Source organism: Bos indicus x Bos taurus, chromosome 6 (assembly GCF_003369695.1).
Source record: "Bos indicus x Bos taurus breed Angus x Brahman F1 hybrid chromosome 6, Bos_hybrid_MaternalHap_v2.0, whole genome shotgun sequence".
Classification (NCBI taxonomy): Eukaryota; Metazoa; Chordata; class Mammalia; order Artiodactyla; family Bovidae; genus Bos; species Bos indicus x Bos taurus.
The window spans coordinates 87449605-87467222 of NC_040081.1; positions in this window are offsets into that span (position 1 = coordinate 87449605).

Genomic DNA, 17618 nt, shown 5'->3' on the forward strand with positions numbered 1-17618 from the left:
CCTCCAACAGAGCTCTCTTGGTTTGACAAGGCTCTGATGTCCAGCGGCAACCATACATGAGTCAGTTTCCAAAATCTTACTTGGCTGAACAGGCAGAAAAGGCAGACAGAGCTCAGATCATTCCAACCCCATCTTGGCCCAACAAAGACTTGTTTGAGGTGTATACAATTGAGAAACCTCTTCTTGATGTCTTTTAAGGGAAGATTTTTGTCTGTATGAGGTGGTTGAGGTGTGGTCTTGCCTTAAGGTAGAAACGAAATCTTGCAAAATCATCAGTTTGAGGTTTACAACAGTGCCAAGTCAATCCTCTCTTTCAATGTTCTACGTGTTTCATTGCTTCCTTTTGAACTGTGGTAGATAAATTTACCACCCAGTTTCTAGATGCTGCTTGGAAATTATCTTTTTCCTTCACTACTATCCACTGTCCTAGATTCTCACCTTGAGCCTTCTGTATGCAAATATCTTTTATATAAATCTGCACTGAGTGAATTTCTTGGTGATCCAGTGGTTAGTCCTTGGGGCTTTCACTGCAAAGTGCCCAGATTCAGTCTCTAGCTGGGGAACTAAGATCCTGCAAGCCACACAATGTAGCCAAAACAAAAACAAAAATACAAACTTGCACTAACAGTCTCCTCCTCTGTCAACCACTTCTCTGGGGTATGCCATTGCGTCTCCATTACCTTCATGTGCTGAGTTTTAAGCTGCTTTCCATCGGTTTCAATATTTTCCATCAAATTACTATGAGGTGCCTATCTGAATTTCCTGACCTAATACTTCCTTAGGAAAGGGTATCTTAAGTTTTTAAATTTTAATTCAAGAATGTGCGAGGATGATAGTAACTGTTCATTCAAACTCCAAAGATCTTCCAAGAAGACCAAATAAGAAAATGTATAAGCAATTAGATTATAAAACAATAACAGACAGAAAGCTTAGAAGTAAGCCAGAAAGAAAAACACCAATACAGTATACTAACGCATATATATGGAATTTAGAAAGATGGTAACAATAACCCTGTATACAGACAGCAAAAGAGACACTGATGTATGGAACAGTCTTTTGGACTCTGTGGGAGAGGGAGAGGGTGGGATAATTTGGGAGAATGGCATTGAAATATGTATAATATCATATATGAAATGAGTTGCCAATCCAGGTTCGATGCACGATACTGGATGCTCGGGGCTGGTGCACTGAGACGACCCAAAGGGATGGTATTGGGAGGGAGGAGGGAGGAGGGTTCAGGATGGGGAACATATGTATACCTGTGGTGGATTCATTTCAATATATGGCAAAACCAATACAATATTGTAAAGTTAAAAAATAAAATAAAAATAAAAAAAAGAAAGCTTAGATAGCATATATTATAATACATAAAAATCTGAGATATTATATATTATAATAAATATAATATTATTATAAAATGTTACTAATATGCTGAGATATTATGTATATTTGTCTGTACTGGCTGCATAAACCAGCTTCACATGTGGTGTGAATGTGATCATTTTTCTTCAGGCTGTTCTCTCTAATTGGAATTTTCTCCCTTCCTAAATTTGATTATATTCCAGCCAGCCTAAATCCACCAAACCTCACATGTTCCAACATTCAATGCCTGTGTGGCCTTGAGCAAGAAGCACTTATTGATGATTTTCTAGGCTGTATATTAAAGTTCAGAGTGAGAAATTGATATGTACAAGGTAATACCATAAGTGGCAGACTAGAATAGAACTCTTATCTCCTGCCTTAGAGACCAGCCACCATTCACTGCCCTATCCTGCTTTCTCTAAGTTTACATCAAGGAATTCGAAGATTATAGACAGACTCAACAGTTCTACACTATTTGTTAGTTTATTATGTCAAATGTATCCATAGTTTGCTCTTAGATTTTTGTGGGGATAGCACAGGTTTTTCCACTAATGAAAAGCCTCAGGAACTAAGCTGTTACAAGAAGCAAGTCTTTTACATTTTAATAATTATATTACACATTAAAATATTGTTTAAGTTCTACTTCATTTAAAAATTTTCTAATTCCTTAATTTTTTCTGAATATAAAATTAATGTCTGTCTCCTTTAGATAATTACTTGTCTGCATTTCCAAACTTTTGTGATCAATATTTTCATAAATCATTTGATACTTCCATAAGTATGATACCTATTTCACTACATTCTTAACAGCAGTCAGTATCAGTATCAGTTCAGTTGTTCAGTCGTGTCTGAGACAACTTTTTTACTCTCTTTCACTTTCATCAGGAGGCTCTTTAGTTCTTCTTCATTTTCTGACAAAGGATGGTGTCATCTGCATATCTGAGGTTATTGGTATTTCTCCCAGCAATCTTGATTCCAGCTTGTGCTTCCTCCAGCCCAGCATTTCTCATGATGTGCTCTGCATATAAGTTAAATAAGCAGGGTGACAATATACAGCCTTGATGTACTCCTTTCCCTATTTGAAACTAGTCTGTTATTCCATGTCCACTTCTAACTGTTGCTTCCTGACCTGCATACAGATTTCTCAAGAGGCAGGTCAGGTGGTCTGGCATTCCCATCTCTTGAAGAATTTTCCAGAGTTTGTTGTGGTCCACACAGTCAAAAGCTTTGGCATAGTCAATAAAGCAGAAGTAGATGTTTTTCTGGAACTCTCTTGCTTTTTCGATGATCTGACAGATGTTGGCAACTTAATCTCTGATTCCTCTGCCTTTTCTAAATCCAGCTTGAACATGTGGAAGTTCACGGTTCACGTATTGCTGAAGCCTGGCTTGGAGAATTTTGAGCATACTTTACTAGCATGTGAGATGAATGCAATTGTGTGGTAGTTTGAACATTCTTTGGCATTGCCTTTCTTTGGGATTGGAATGAAAACTGATCTTTTCCAGTCCTGTGACCACTGTGGAGTTTTCCAAATTTGCTGGCATATTGAGTGCAGCACTTTCACAGCATCATCTTTTAGGATTTGAAATAGCTCAACTGGAATTCCATCACCTCCATTAGCTTTGTTTGTAGTGATGCTTTCTAAGGCCCACTTGACTTCACATTCCAGGATGTCTGGCTCTAGGTTGGTGATCAGACCATCGTGGTTATCTGGTTCATGATCTTTTTTGTATAATTCTGTGTATTCTTTCCATCTCTTTTTAATATCTTCTGCTTCTGTCAGGTCCATACCATTTCTGTCCTTTATTGTGCCCATCTTTGCATGAAATGTTCCCTTGGTATCTCTAATTTTCTTGAAGACATCTCTAGTCTTTCCCATTCTATTTTCCTCTATTTCTTTGCACTGATCACTGAGGAAGGCTTTCTTATCTCTCCTTGCTATTCTCTGGAACCCTGCATTCAAATGGGTGTATCTTTCCATTCCTCCTTTGCCTTTCGCTTCTCTACTCTTCACAGCTATTTGTAAGGCCTCCTCAGACAACCATTTTGGCTTTTTGCATTTCTTTTCCTTGGGGATGGTCTTGATCCCTGTCTCCTGTACAATGTCACGAGCCTCCGTCTGAAATGCTGGGCTAGATGAAGCACAAGCTGAAATCAAGATTGCTGGGAGAAACATCAATAACCTCAGATAGGCAGATGACACCACCCTTATGGCAGAAAGTGAAGAGGAACTAAAGAGCCTCTGGGGGAAAGTGAAAGAGGAAAGTGAAAAAGTTGACTTAAAACTCAACATTCAAAACAATGAAGATCATGGCATCTGGTCTCATCACTTCATGGCAAATAGATGTGGAAAGAGTGTCAGACTTTATTTGTGGGGGCTCCAAAATCACTGCAGATGGTGATTGCAGCCATGAAATTAAAAGATGCTTTCTCCTTGGAATGAAAGTTATGACCAACCTGGATAGCATATTAAAAAGCAGAGATATTACTTTGCCAACAAAGGTCCATCTAGTCAAGGCTATGGTTTTTCCAGTGGTCATGTATGGATGTGAGAGTTGGACTGAAGAAAGCTGAGTGCCAAAGAATTGATGCTTTTGAACTGTGGTGTTGAAGAAGGCTCTTGAGAGTCCCTTGGACTGCAAGGATATCCAAGCAGTCCATCCTAAAGGATCTTGAGATTCCCTTGGACTGCAAGGAAATCCAACCAGTCCATCCTAAAGGAGACCAGTCCTGGGCGTTCATTGGAAGGACTGATGCTGAGGCTGAAACTCCAGTACTTTGGCCACCTCATGCTAAGAGTTGACTCATTGGAAAAGACCCTGATGCTGGGAGGGATTGGGGGCAGGAGGAGAAGGGGACGACAGAGGATGAGATGGCTGGATGGCATTACCGACTCAGTGGACATGAGTTTGGGTGAACTCCAGGAGTTGGTGATGGACAGGGAGGCCTGGCGTGCTGTGATTCATGGGGTTTCAAAGAGTTGGACACGACTGAGCAACTGAACTGAACTGATTGTGATCAAAACATTATGGTACTAGAACCCAAAAAAAAAAAAAAAAAAAGGACACATAGATCAATGGAAAAGAATAGAAATAAGCCCACAGTTATGTGGTCAATTAAACCTATGACAAAGGTGGCAATAATATACAAAAGAGAAAAGAGAACTTCTTTAATAAGTGGTATTGGGATGCCACTGGAATGTTACATGACAAGGAATCAACTTGGAATACTCCTAACACAGACAAAAATAAACTCAAAACATTAAAGACTTACATGTAAAACCTGAAACCATGAAATGTCTAGAGGAAATCAATGGCATTGATTGGTCTTAGCAATATTTTTTTGGATATATCTCCTCAGGCAAGGGCAACAAAAGCATAAATAAATGAGACACCAAATTTACATCAAATTAAAAATCTTTTCATAGGGAAAGAAACCATCAAAATAATGAAAAGATAGCCGACTGAATGAAAGAAGATATTTGCAAACAATATATCAGATAAGGTATTAATATCCAGAATATACAAAGAATGCACATAAATCAACATCAAAAACTCCAAATAATCCAACTGAAAAATGAGCACAGGATCTGAATACAGAAATTTTTAGAGAAGACATATACACAGCCAACACACACATGAAAAGTTGTTCAGCATCACTACTCACCTGGGGAATGCTCATCAACACCCAATAAGACACTGCCTCATACATTTTAGAATGGCAATCACCAAAAAGACAACAAATAATAGGCAAGGGTGAGAATGTGGACTAAAGTGTACCCTCATTCACTGTTAAGGGGACTGTAAATTGGTGTATCCACTGTATAAAACAGTATGGAAGATCCACAGAAAAGTAAAAATAGAACTACTATATGATTCAGCAATTTCACTTCTGATTATTGAAGAAAGTAAAAACACTAATTTGAAAAGATATGTGCACCCCAATGTTTAGTGCAGCATATTTATAATAGCTAAAATATGGAAGCAACCTGAATGCTCATCGCTAGATGAATGGATAAAGAAGATGTGGTATATATATATATATATATATATATATATATATATATATAAATATATATAATGGAATATTGAAGTGAAGTGAAGTCACTCAGTCGTGTCCAACTCTTTGCGACCCCATGGACTGTAGCCTGCCAGGCTCCTCTGTCCATGGGATTTTCCAGGCAATAGTACTGGAGTGGATTGTCATTTCCTTCTCCACGGGATCTTCCCAACCCAGGGATCAAAACTGGGTCTCCAGCATTGTAGACAGACGCTTCACCATCTTAGCCATGTTAGTCACTCAGTCATGTCCGACTCTTTGCAACCTCATGGACTGCAGCCCACCAGGCTCCTCTCTTCATGAGATATTCCAGGCAAGGATACTGGAGTGGGTTGCCATTTCCTTCTCCAGGGGATCTTCCCAACCCAGGGATCGAACCCAGGTCACCTGCACTGCAGGCAGATTTTTTACCGAGTGAGCTACAAGGGAAGCCCAATGGAATATTATTCAACCACAAAACTTGAAATCTTGCTATTTGCAACAACATAAATAACTCTAGACAGCATTATGCTAAGTGAAATAAACCAGACCAAAAAACAAACAAACAAAAAAATACAAGTACAATATAACCACTTAGATGTAGAATCTAGAAAACAAAACACAAAAACAAAACCAGACACATAGATACGGAGAACAAGTGGATGATTACCAGAGAGAAGCGGGGTGAGAGTTGAGTGAAATAGATGAAAAGGATTAAGAGGTGCAGACTACTAGTTAGAAAATAAATAAGCCATGGGATGTAATATACAGCATAAGGAATACAGTTAATAATGTAATCATTTTATATGGGGATAGATGATAACTAGGTTGATGCTAATTGTGTAATGTATGCAAATGTGAAATCACTATGTAATACACCTGAAACTAATATAATATTGTAAATCAACTATATTCAATTTTTAAAAACAGAGGAATTAAGTTAGTTAAAAGTGAAAGGAAGGAAGAAAGTCCCTGCCCCATGGAAGCTTAATGTCTGCTCACACTAGATGCAACTCATCACATGGAATCAATGCCCTGGATTGGGTAGTCACTTAGATCTAGAGGCAGGAAATGCCACATGATTTTTCAGCACTAGAATTTTTTAGTTAACCAGTAAAGAACACAGCATTCAGTTAGTGTCTAAAGTCACAGGAAAGTCAAAGACATAGCTATAATGTCATGGATCTGAAGCCTTTTGATGGAGGTATTTACCAAAACACTCCCTCAAAGGCATATTTAATGAGATCCAGCATGAAATCAAGATGCCATTTCAAAGGAGAACTAGCAATGATGGGAGCCTAGTGACATTTAAAGAACATGGAGACTGATAGCTAATAAGAAAGCAGTTTGGAGGAGATGATGAGAAATGGAGCCAGGAGACAGTTCTGAGTGGAAAAGCAGGTGCACAGAGAGCTTTTTTATCTGGCTCTTGGGAGGCTGGGCATGTTAAAAAAGGGCAGCTGGTGGAATAAACATTAGCCCAAGAGATCAGGCATCCACAAAAGCAAGGAGCAGTTCCAGATGCTAACTCACAGTCTTCATAGAGTTAAGGACACTCTGTTTTCTTTTTTTAAGGAGTCCAAACCTATTAATCTGGAATCCTGGAACAAAGAGCGAGGAAATATTTCTAGTGTCAAATTACAATCTAAAGAAGAAAAGGTCAGCCAAAATGACTAGAAGGGGACAAGAGTGCCGTGGGCACTAGTCCTAAATAGGGTTTCCCTATGTGTCTGTAAAGGTTAGGGTCAAATATTTTTTCCCAGAAATTGATATTTCAGGTTTATTTACTTGTTCCACCAAACTAGCTAAGGCTACTGAGGTCATCACCATCTTGTTCTGGAGACATAAATCTGCTATCTTAGTTCTAAATAATGGGAAATGACATCGCCTTCCATGCAGAGCAAGGCCTAAGGCTTCTTATCTCCTGTTGGTAGTCTGGGCAAGTATAGAGTAGGTGCAATGTCTTCATAGACCAAGAACTCTGTCTTCTCTGTGAGCTGACCAACAATTAGAGAAAGTTGTCAAATCTCTTTCTTCACACAAGTGAAGCTGAAGCACTAATATCCACCCAGATAGAAAGCTTCCTGAGCAGTTGGTGCAGGCCGAAGGAACAGAGCCCCTTCCTTGCCAGCAGTGGTGGAGTGTGGAGCCAGGGGAAATTATTAGATTAGAAGTAGAATTTAAAGGGAAGCAGGTCAGAATAAAAGCTTATAACCTAATCATGTAATCAAACAGGTCTATAGAGGAGGATAGGAAGCATGATAAAAAGTCAACTATTTCATAGAGCATCAGGAAGCTGAAGCAGACAGACCTGTAGGCATTTCCTATCCATGAATGAATATATCCAAGGTAGCCCTTTCTGTGGGCTTCCCTGGTGGCTCAGTGGTAAAGAATCCACCTGCCAGTACAGGAGATGTGGGTTTGATCCCTGGTCCCAGAAGATTCCTTGGAGAAGAAAATGGCAACCCACTCCAGTATTCTTGCCTGGAGAATTCCCATGGACAGAGGAGCCTGGCAGGCTACAGTCCATGGGGTCACAAGAGTTGGACACAACTTAGCAACTAAACTACCACCACCACCACCACTAGGACACTTGCCTGAAGAACCCCATGGACAAAGGAACCTGGCGGGCTATGGTCCATGGGGTTGCCCGGAGTCAGACATGACTTAGGACCTGAACAACAACAGCAAGCCCTTTGTGTAAAATTCAAAACCAGGGTCGTGGGTGAAGAAAGGGCCAGAGGGGAAGCAGATCCCGCCTTTCCATTTCTAGGACAACATTCACCCTCTTGAGGTGAAAGCTGACTTTTCCCAATTTAATTATTTAAGACTGTATTTACTTCTCTTCTTTCTTAAATCTGGTTTTATCTCTATGAAAATTAATCCTGGAAAATGAGCACACAGTCTATATAAGCCTAGAGACCATCTCAGATTCTACGAACTGAAGGCAGTTTGTAGACAATCCCTTGAATCAGAGAAAGTATAGTCAGGAAATATTTCAGGTCTGACTTTCACTATTTATAACATTCCAATTCTCATAGTATCAGACTTGGGGAAGAATGTTCTACTCCCACTACAGTATGAAAGTTACACCTCTTTGGTCAAGAGATGGCTATGTAGTATTCAGATTTAGAACAAATTTGGTATCCCAGACATGGAGCTGGAGTGGTTTCTAATTTAAAATTAGATGTTGAGGAAAATAAATCTGGATACTATAAAAAAAAATTATACCTGTATCAGACTAAGAGGGATTTTTTAAACAATTGTCAAGCCAACACATCATATTGCCAAACCCATAAACTGCTTCAAGTAACAGATGGAATTTATATCACAGACTCTCAAACCTCATGGGGAGGGATTTTTGAGTCCAATTAACCCCTTTGCAACACTCTTTAATCTGGAGGGATATGCTCAAATTATCCAAAAATATTTTGTCTAGACTTATCCACTGCAGAATTTTCTATGGTACTTTCTCTGGACAGGGCAACATGAATTTAAGACAGTGGGCAGGGGCTGATGATATCTTTTCAGAATATAGGTACTTTTTTCACATATTCTCAAGAATATCTCCATAACAAGTTTATAAGGCAGGTATTCCACCTCAGCTGGATCTGCCTTTCAGTCTTGCTAAGATTTCTAATGTAAGTGCCAAGCCCCAAATTAAAAGAAAATACAAAAATTTGTCAGTGTGTGCTGAGCTACTACCAACAATTTCCAAAGATGGCAAAAGCTGGAGAATTAGAGAGTTTCATATAAAATATCATCAGTGCAATTTATGTAGACATTTTCAGTCCATTTTCGAAGAGCCTGGGAGTTTAAAAACAATCTACCTTCTTTATCATTTTATTCACATTTTGAATATTATCTCCTTCTTAAGTGGTTAAGCCAGGTCAGTTACAAAGCAGTTCATTTAGCAACTTGGTTCTTAATGGTTTTAGGTTGCAGATTGCTGCAGTATTGTGAATATGGAGTCAGGATCTCCTTGTCTGAAGGGCTTGACCTCAAGTGTCCAGGTTTCTGTGCCTGAAACCATGCAGATGTGGTTCTGTGCAAAGGGAGAGAATAGGGGAAAACAGGCACCTCTCAAAGGTCCATGGCAAGACTCCAGTCCCCCACCCGGGACCGGATTTGTCTACAAGCAGAAGCATTTAGTACAAGCACATGGGAAAGAGAAGAGAAAAGGGAGACATTAAGCAAGCAAGTAACCAAGTAGAAGGGAGAGGAATGAAAGAATAAGTAGCAAATTGAAATGGGAGGAACTTGAAACTATCACAACATTGTTAATTGGCTATATACCAATATAATTTGTGTTAAATATAAATTTATATATAAATATTTAATTGTGTATATGCATATAATTTAAAAAAAAAAAAAGAAAGAGGAGGAAAACGAAAGCAGTTGACTTAGCAATTCATTGACCTTAGAATAGAAAGGAGTCAAATGGCAAAACTAAAAAAATAAAACAGAAAACTTAATAGACAAAAGTCTAGAAGGAAGTAACATGGAAATCTTATTTATGCTGGTAATCTTTCAGTGTTTCCATCACCGTTATTAAAGGATTTTTCAATAGTTCCTGAGAGTGACAGAGTTCTGTGTTCATTTCCGTGATAAACCTCTCTTATCTCCTCCCTCGACTAAGAAAGAATTTCCTGTAGGGATTGACAATTGTAGCTGGACATGATCATTGTTATTGTTACCATTAAAAGCAGCCACTGACATTTATAAGTGGCTATATATACCCTAGTAAGCACACTTCACATGCATAATATTTAGTCATCATGGCAATCCTATAGCCCTATATCAATATATTTATCCTTATTTTATAGAGGAAGAAACTGAGACTTAAAGAGGCTAAGGGACTAACCAAAGGTGGTTTACTCAGACCTGCACCATCTTGGCTTCCTGCACTTTTCTTCTGTACTATGTTACTACTCTAGGCAAAGCAAATTTTTGGAAATAGGTGATAAATGAAGTCAGGGGTCTCAGCAACTTTGAAATGAAAGTGAAAGTTGCTCATGGAATTCTCCAGGCTAGAATACTAGAGTGGGTAGCCTTTCCCTTCTCCAGGGGATCTCCCCAACCCCGGGATCAAACCCAGGTCTCCCGCAATGCAGGTGGATTCTTTAACAGCTGAGCCACAAGGGAAGCCCAAGAATACTGGGGTGGGTAGCCAGTCTCTTCTCCAGTGGATCTTCCCAACCTAGGGATCGAACCGGGGTCTCCTGTATTGCAGGCGGATTCTTTACCAACTGAGCTATGAGGGAAGCCCTTTACTAATTTAAAGCATCTTCACTACAAAGATACCTACCAAACATCTGTAGATAGTGGAGTGTAACACTTTTTATAAGGTTAAGTAAAATTAAGGCACATAATTAAAAACGGTCTCTTGTTTCAATTTTGTTTTAAAAACTTGATTGGAAGTAATCTGGAAGGAATTTCATTTAAGTGTGAATAGGAATAAATAAGAGTCGATGATGCAGCATCGCAGTTTAAAGTTAGACCTTGGAATTAGACTGCCAATATCTCTCTGCCACCTCTTAGTCAAGTAACCTTGGGCATGTAACTTAACCTATGCTTCAGTTTCCTCATCTCTACAACAAGGAGTATGATAGTTTCAATCATAATATCATCATGAGAGTTAAAAGAATTAATAGAAGCAAAGCACTTAAAACAGTACTGATTTCCTAGTGACACCACAAAAGTGGTAGCTATTGAGATTATTTCTAGGTATTATGTATGATTTTAATTTTCTTCTTTGTGTGTTTTAAATTTCAAAAATTTTAATGTGAGTGTTATTTCAAAAAAAAAAGCTATAAAAATAAGTAAAAAGTAGATAGCAACAGACAATCCTACAGCTCACTTAACTGAAAGTTCTGTCCCTATTAACATTCAAAGCTCCTTTAAACACTCTTCATTTCTTTAGCTCCTTGGAAAATTTGTCTTACTGACAGGTAGGTGCCTTGTTTGCTGAAGGGAAAGCTATGTGAATTATAGCTAGCCCAAAGTCTTCCTGATGAAACTGGAGCAGATGTTTGAGAAAGTATTCAAGGTATCCAGGATCCCTTAAAGAGACAAGGTCCATCTTGAAACCATCAAGCAAAAGAAACAAACACCAATTTTCAGGTAGCCTTGTGCAAATTAGATGTCAGGTAAATTAATCAAGTTTTGCTGATGCTGAGTCTTTCATTTATACAACCATTAGCAACTTGCTTTGGGCTATTAGTCTCACCATAAATATGTACTTAAGGAAATGCAAAAGCATTTACCCCCAAAGTTAACAAAACTAGATTCACAAGAAACATGGCACACACTAGGCAGCTGGGAACAAATACAGGACTTCTTCCAACCAGATGCTTCTCAAAATATGTGGCAAACGGTATGAAGAGCACTATAAGAATTTCAAGAACCATTCTTCTAGATAAAGAAAAGCACGGAAGGAATACAGACAAAGAGCAGATGGTACACACAAGCTGTCTAAGATTTTGAAAGGAGAGATACTACAACTTGATAAAGTGGTGGCAGTTTACATACACTGTAAACAGCATCCAGCCATATGTATTGTATTTCCACAGGCTGTTTCCTATCCAACAGAAGCTCTGTTACTCTCTCAAATAGGGTCATCTTTCTTACTGCGCATATGTGCGTGCTAAGTGGCTTCAGTCATGTCTAACTCTTTGCAACCCCACGGACTATAGCCCACCAGGCTCCTCTGTCCATGGAATTCTCCAGGCAAGAATACTGGAGTCGGTTGTCATGAGCTTCTCCAGGGGACCTTCCAGACCCAGGGATTGAACGCATGTCTCTCAACTCTCCTGCATTGTCACCTGGGAGACCCCTTTCTGACTATACTGAGCTGGAAACACTGGATATAATCTTTCATCATTAGAAATTGTAATTCAAGATATACCCAAGTCATCAATAGCTAGAAATTGGATAATAATCATTCTGTAATTAGCAATATATATTGAGACCTCCATGGGGTCGCACAGTCAGACACCACTGGGCAACTAAGCACGAACACACTGAAATCTTAAATTCTGTCCAATTCTCTTTATGGAATTTTTAAACCACTCTTACTATAGTTGAAAATATGACAATATTCTTTGTGTTCACATGCTGAACTGTGTTTTATGACTATTTACTACCCTTAGAGCACTCTTCTAATTACCATGAGGATACACAGAAGTTGGTACTAACCTTGCAGTAATGAAATGAAGCTTTACCAAAGCCAAATATCTCAGTGTTCTAGAACCACTTACTTCTACCACCTTTCCTATAATTAAATATATGGAGAAGTATTAGTATGTAAGGCACAGCTTTTGTACATCTATCAGTTAAAAAATACACTGAAGATTTACAGGACAGCAATGGAGAAACGGACACAGACAAGAGACTTATGGACATGGGGAGAAGGGAGGACAGGGTGAGACGTATGGAAAAAGTAATACGAAAACTTACATTACCATATGCAAAATAGATAGCCAATGGGAATTTGCTGCATGGCTCAGGAAACTCAAACAGGGGCTCTGTATCAACCTAGAGGGGTGGGATGGGGAAGAAGGGAGGGAGGTTCAAAAGGGAGGTGACATATGTATACTTATGGCTGATTCATGTTGAAGTTTGAGAGAAAACAACAAAATTCTGTAAAGCAATTATCCGTCAGTAAGAAAAAAAATTAATTAAAAAAATATATATTTCCTGAAGGACCCCCTAAAGGGACAAGAATTTCAGAGTATAATTGGAATTAGCTCACCATTAAATATGGTTTCAACTGGAATGCCATTTACAATTTGAAGAAAAATTCTAGCTCTTGTGTATTATTATGAATTTTCTGCCTGTCCATTCCTTTTTGCTTATTTTGAAAATATAACAAATATAATTAGAGTGAAAAAGGAAGATTGCTCTGATTGTTTCTCTAGTTTTCTAGCCATTCACAACCTATAGATAGATTAAAGGAATCTTAATGTAATATACATAGACTAATATGTTCTAAATGAGCATTTTCTACTTGTTCTGCTGCATTGCTAAAAGTGGGAACGTGCCAACACTAAGAAAACCTAATTATACACATTCTCCAAATTTATCATGACTTCCATCCATTAGATTCTTGCAGATGGTCTGAGTCTCTTTTCACACCCATAGCAATTACAGGGCTGCAGCCAACCTATCTATCCAAGAGATATATTAAAATCTTCACCATTTGATTAGGAATTTCCACTCCAGAGATTAATTTGCTTGACAAATTACAGTGTCTCTCTTGCCAAAATGATATTTTCCTAATACAGATGCAAACCTGCTGACAGAGTGTGTCTCATCTTCTCCCTTGCTTCAAACCCTACTACCTACCAGCAGATAATGTTCCTATCTGACTGACAGCAAGAATAAATCCCTGTGTGAAGGGAGATGGGAAAATGAAATGTTCACATTGGAGGGCACAAGTTTCTCACTTCATATTCAAGAAACGATACCAAGGTCTCCTGTGGGTGTTAGGCTGCATGCTGAAAGCCAACTACTGTGTAGAAAAATGGGTTATTTTTCCAGTGTTTCGTAAGAAATTTTTCACTGAGCTAATACCAGTTTCTTTCTCAGTAGTCTTTGGAACCCAGAGACTAGACGTGAACTGAGCAATGCCACTTTGTTCTTGGAACTGCCCTCTAGCCATTCTGGCTATTATCCTGTCTCTGCTTCCTTGTACTGACAGTGGCCACTTCCTGCCTGCCCACCCCACTCCATCCCTTGCGTTTGGTTTCTGCACTCTCTTTGCTTCCACTCTACATAGAGCACTCTTTTGATACCAGTAGCCATTTTCCTGCCAAAATGTAGCTTCTGTCTTTACCTTGAGCTCCTTGCTGCATTTAGAACTCTCTTGGTCTCTTCTTGTTCTCTGACTGCCCTGTTTCTCTCTTCGTAGATAACTGTTACTCATCATTCCTGCCCTTTTGTGTGTCTCAAGGGTCTGTCCTCTGCTTATTATATTTTTATATTCTTTTCAGTCAGTGAGTTTATAAATGCTGCTGCTTCCACTGTCTCCTGAGAGGGTAATCACCAGATATCCTTCTCCAGTTCTTATTTCCCATCAGCTCCTTCTCCATTTATAAATGGCCCTAGGCATTTCCAGTGGGCGACATTCTGTCAGACCTCTCCACCATGACCCATCCGTCTTGGGTGGCCCCACATGGCATGGCTTAGTTTCACAAAGTTAGACAAGGTTGTGGTCCATGTGATCAGATTGGCTAGTTGTCTGTGACTGTGGTTTCAGTCTGTCTGCCCTCTAATGCCCTCTCTTAGTGCCTACCATCTAACTTGGGTTTCTCTTACCTTGGACTTGGCATATCTCTTCATGGCTGCTCCAGCAAAGCGCAGCCACTGCTCCTTACCTTGGACATGGGGTAGCTCCTCTCCACAGTGCTTCTGGGCCATTGCAGCCACCATGCAGACTGGGAGCTGACTGTGGCTCAGATCATGAACTCCTTATTGCCAAATTCAGACTGAAATTGAAGAAAGTGGAGAAAACCACTAGACCATTCAGATATGACCTAAATCAAATCCCTTATGACTAAACAGTGGAAGTGAGAAATAGATTTAAGGGACTAGATCTGATAGAGTGCCTGATGAACTAAGGATGGAAGTTTGTGACATTGTACAGGAGATAGGAATCAAGACCATCCCCAAGAAAAAGAAACGCAAAAAAACAAAATGGCTGTCTGAGGAGCCCTTACAAATAGCTGTTAAAAGAAAGGAAGCTAAAAGGAAAGATATACCCATTTGAATGCAGAGTTCCAAAGAATAGCATGGAGAGATAAGAAAGCCTTCCTCAGCGATCAATGTAAAGAAATAGAGGAAAACAATAGAATGGGAAAGACTAGAGATCTCTTCAGGAAAATTAGAGATACCAAGGGAACATTTCATGCAAAGATGGGCTCAATAAAGGACAGAAATGGTAGGGACCTAACAGAAACAGAAGGTATTAAGAAGAGGTGGCAAGAATACACAGAAGAACTGTACAAAAAAGATCTTCACAAACCAGATAATCACAATGGTGTGATCACTCACCTAGAGCCAGACATCCTGGAATGTGAAGTCAAGTGGGCCTTAGGAAGCATCACTATGAACAAAGCTAGAGGAAGTGATGGAGTTCCAGTTGAGTTATTTCAAATCCTGAAAGACGATGCTGTGTAAGTCCTACACTTAATATCCCAGCAAATTTAGAAAACTCAGCAGTGGCCACAGGACTGGAAAAGGTCAGTTTTCATTCCAATCCCTAAGAAAGGAAATGCCAAAGAATGCTCAAACTACCGCACAATTGCACTCATCTCACATGCTAGTAAAGTAATGCTCAAAATTCTCCAAGCCAGGCTTCAGCAATATGTGAACCGTGAACTTCCAGATGTTCAAGCTGGTTTTAGAAAAGGCAGAAGAACCAGAGATCAAATTACCAACATCCGCTGGATCATGGAAAAAGCAAGAGAGTTCCAGAAAAGCATCTATTTCTGTTTTATTGACTATGCCAAAGCCTTTGACTGTGTGGATCACAATAAACTGTGGGAAATTCTGAAAGAGATGGGAATACCAGACCACCTGACCTGCCTCTTGAGAAATCTGCATGCAGGTCAGGAATCAACAGTTAGAACTGGACTTAGAACAGACTGGTTCGAATTAGGAAAAGGAGTATGTCAAGGCTGTATATTGTCACCCTGGTTATTTAACTTATATGCAGAGTACATCATGGGAAACTGTGGGCTGGAAGAAGCACAAGCTGGAATCAAGATTGCTGGGAGAAATTCCAATAACCTCAGATATGCAGATGACACCACCCTTATGGCAGAAACCAAAGAAGAACTAAAGAGCCCCTTGATGAAAGTGAAAGAGGAGAGTGAAAAAGTTGGCTTAAAGCTCAACATTCAGAAAACGAAGATCATGGCATCTGGTCCCATCACTTCTTGGGAAATAGATGGGGAAACAGTGTCAGACTTTATTTTTTGGAGCTCCAAGGTCACTGCAGATGGTGATTGCAGCCATGAAATTAAAAGACACTTACTCCCTGGAACTTTCCCTGGAAGGAAAGTTATGACAAAGCTAGATAATATATTAAAAAGCAGAGACATTACTTTGTCAACAAAGGTCCATCTAGTCAAGGCTATGGTTTTTCCAGTGGTCATGTATGGATGTGAGAGTTGGACTATAGAGAAAGCTGAGTGCCGAAGAATTGGTGCTTTTGAACTGTGGTGTTGGAGAAGACTCTTGAGAGTCCCTTGGACTGCAAGGAGATCCAACCAGTCCATCCTAAAGGAGATCAGTCCTGAATGTTCATTGGAAGGACTGATGTTGAAGCTGAAGCTCCAATACTTTGGCCACCTGATGCAAACAGCTGACTCATTTGAAAAGACCCTGATGCTGGAAAAGGTTGAGGGCAGGAGGAGGAGGGGACGACAGAGGATGAGATGGTTGGATGGCATCACAAACTCAATGGACATGAGTTTGGGTATACTCTGGGAGTTGGTGATGGACAGGGAGGCCTGGCGTGCTGCGGTTCATGGGGTCACAAAGAGTCGGACACTTTGAGCAACTGAACTGAACTGAAATAGGCATTTCCATTTGTATAACCTGTTGTAACCTCAAATTCAACCTATTATAAACTAACATTTTCATCTTTTTTTCCAAATTAACTCTCCTTCCCCATCACTCCACTTCTATTCTGGATATCACCACGACTGAGCTACTGAACTGAACTGAAAGATACAATACATATAAAATGCCTAGCAGTATTTCACAGGAATAAGTCCTCAATTACTACTACCTATCATGTATTATTATTATCATTACTATTACATTTATTCTTATTTTCAGTAGCGCGTGCGTGCGTGTGTGTGTGTGTGTGTGTGTGTGTGTGTGTGTGTATGTGTAAGTTGCTTCAGTCATGTCCAACTCTGTGTGACCCTATGGACTATACGTTGCCAGGCACCTTGGTCCATGGGATTATCCAGGCAAAAATACTGGAGTGGATTGCCATGCCCTCCTCCAGGGCGTCTTCCAGACTCAGGGACAGAGCTTGCATACCTTATTTCTTTTGCATTGGCAGCGTGGTTCCTTATCACTAGTGACACTTAGGAAGCTCATTTTCAGTAGTAGTTACAGCATTAAAAAGATGACTACAACCATTTTTGATGTTGGTATCTTGCATTTAGGCATTTGTAATTGTTTTATTTTTCTCCTTCATT